Raw genomic sequence first — 2,785 nt, forward strand, 5'->3', positions numbered from 1 at the left:
GCAAGTGCCCCTCAGGAGCAGGTAGACATAGCTGGGCACTGCTCTCTGGAGCAGGGAGAGGGAGGTGCCTGTCCCTGCCTACTCAGCTGTTGGGAGGCCCCATCTGCAGAAAACTAGCTGCTCAGGTGTATCTTGGTTGACTGTCATGTATGAAAACCAGAGAATGCCTTGTATTGCCTAGGATTTCTTTCACGTTAGATAACATTACTCTAGAAGAAGGTAAAGCAGGTAAACGAGGGATGAAACTTGTGACTTCATTGCATCCCTGTTTCCTGCAGTGTAGTGGGATTTGTGGTGCTTTCTCTGCTGAAAAGTACGCAGTGTTTTCACACTTCCATTCACACACAGCCATTTTCCTTGCATCCTTATTTTCTCCTACAAAATCAGGTAAGGGCAGCAGACCTGCATTTCGGGTCATTGTGGTAAATAATGAGCTGCTGTGAACTCACCTCTGAGTCCTGGTGTGCACTGGGAGGTGTGAGGAGAGTGAGCCAAGCTAAGTGTGGATGAGGGTGTTGGGTCTGTCTCTCTTGGCAAATGCTGTAACGCAACAGAGAAGAGAATAAGGGTGCAATGTCAGCACACTTTTCTGTTCCGTAATGTGAAGGAAGAGTTGTGTTCCTTAGGGAAGGAGCCCAGAAGGTAATCCTGTCCTGAACAGGATCCCTTAGATGTCAGGCTGCTTCTAAGCACAGTGTCATCAAGTGATTTCAGAGATCAACAAACGCATTATTTGATTCAAAGAAAGCTGAAGGCTTGGATAGTGGTATGTCATAAATACAGCGAGCAGACAGGACACCAAGTGAGGTAACCTGAAGGGCCGGCCATCTAGAAAAGGCCAATTTTACCTTACCTTCAGAAGGTGGAACCACATCCAGATGGTCTGCAGAGAATTCCAGAGAGTTTCTGCTCAGTAAATAACATTGTAGTCATACATGCAACTTTGCACAGAACTTGGTGTTTGCTTGTGCATTCAGAGCCCTGAGGGACCTTGGTAAGCAGCATGGCAATGCAGACATTGTGGGGGCTCTGCTCATTTTGTTTCTGCTTCAGTATGTGCAGCATACTTGACATGTTAATTTTGGCTTCTGTTTTTAGGACAGTTTTTCCACCCCATTGACTTTGCCATACTTGAAATGCATCCTGGGTCTGATCCCAAGAAACCAGATGCCACAATGATATTTAAAAACAAGGAACTGATAGTAACAAGGTAAAAAGAGAAAAAAAAGAAACAAAAATCAAATCCTTAGAAAAGACAAAGCAAAGCTTATTTTGCCAATTTGTATTTTCTGCTTTGATACTTGTGTGGCTGTATTTTGCCTTGCAGGGGCTGGCAGAAGGATTACAGAAGAGATCCTGAGCATGGCCTCGATGTTCCCTGCTGGTTTGTTCATAACAATGGAGCTGGGCTAATAGATGGTGTTCATACGGACTACGTTGCTTCCAGTCTGTTTTAAACAGCAGCACCTTCCAAAGTCGTGGGTGCACAGAGTATTTTTTTCTGGAAAAACAGTACTTTTCACTGCTGAAGAAGTGTTAAAAATACTCAATCTTGCCATGTGTGACAGTGCCAAGATCGACCAGAGTCAGATCTTGAGAGGGAAACTGCGGTTCTGCCTGTGTGCACAGACATCCCCAATCCCCTAGCACGTTCCTCCAATTTGTAATTAGTAGCTGAGTGTCAGGAGCAATTTAAATAAAAGCATCAACATTTCATGTCTTGTTCTGTTATTCCAATGCCCGTCAGTGCTTTAATGCCTGCTTCTCCAAGCTCAGGGCGTCAGCTGTATTTTGGGACAGAACACAGGAGGGCAGCTGACAGAACAAAACATATTTCAGATCAGTTCAGCAACACTTACAGTCACCTGACGTAGCAGTGAGGGCTGGGCCAGTGCTGTGACTTGGGATGGCTGCTGGCAGTGTGCTTTGAGTCCAGGACAGCGGTTTCTGTGGGAGGTAATAAGCTACTGAAAAAGGCAGAAGGCAGGCAGAGAAAGAGGAGGGAGGGAGAAAGCTCAGAGCGTGGAGACAAGGAAGTTCACATGATCCTGAATTTGTGTTCTAGAATAATGTCTTAGGTAGAGGAAAATAATATCTATGTAAGAGCAGTGATCCACTTTGGACCCTGTAGCAGGAACTGTGGGGCTGTGCAACCAGGTGGGTGTCGCGCTCACTTGTTGTGGTGCCAAAGCAAAAATGTAGCAGTGGACAACAGATGTTGAGCTGCCTTGGTGAAGTTTAGGTGCAAGGCAGCATTGGATGCAATTTCAGCCCGAGTGTTTCTGTTGGACTCATGGGGCTGAGGCAGATCACTGGAGGGAGCTGGAATCTGGTCAGCTGTGATTGATGAAGCTGGAAGTTGGCACGGGTAAAATTTACTTCCACACAACAGAAAATCAGAGGCATTCAAGTTTGGTACCAAAGGTTTCCTTGTTTGTCTCAGGTGTTTGTATGTAGAAATGGAGGACAACTTCTGCAATGAAAACTATTCTAAATCATCCAAAGTCTTTCATTAAATCGTTTAGTCAGAGTAATGAAGTCTATTTTGTAACTTTACTTATTTATTTATTCATTTATTTATTTATTTATTGTAAACTTTTTTTTGTTTCTTTTTTTTTTTTCCCCCAAAATGTATTTATTTATTTATTTATTTTTATTTTTATTTTACTTATTATTATTTAATAATAGTTAAATGCTACGAACGCAGGGCTGCTGTGCGTGTGTGCAGAGATAGGATGAGGAAAGCCAAGGCGCAGAAGGAGCTGAACTCAGGGAGGGATGTGAA

The 2,785-nt window shown here is 43.8% G+C and overlaps 1 long non-coding RNA gene across 1 annotated transcript; it reads left to right on the top strand.

The window, feature by feature from the left end:
* The first annotated feature begins 6 nt into the window (after positions 1–6).
* On the top strand, positions 7–1,716 carry LOC122191043. The gene is made up of 2 exons (XR_006182290.1): positions 7–1,210; positions 1,328–1,716. It is a non-coding gene; the product is annotated as an uncharacterized LOC122191043 (long non-coding RNA).
* The last annotated feature ends 1,069 nt before the right edge of the window (positions 1,717–2,785 follow it).

Source organism: Lagopus leucura, unplaced genomic scaffold, assembly GCF_019238085.1.
Source record: "Lagopus leucura isolate 7727_CA_CO unplaced genomic scaffold, USGS_WTPT01 22849-0_obj-0_obj, whole genome shotgun sequence".
Lineage (NCBI taxonomy): Eukaryota > Metazoa > Chordata > Aves > Galliformes > Phasianidae > Lagopus > Lagopus leucura.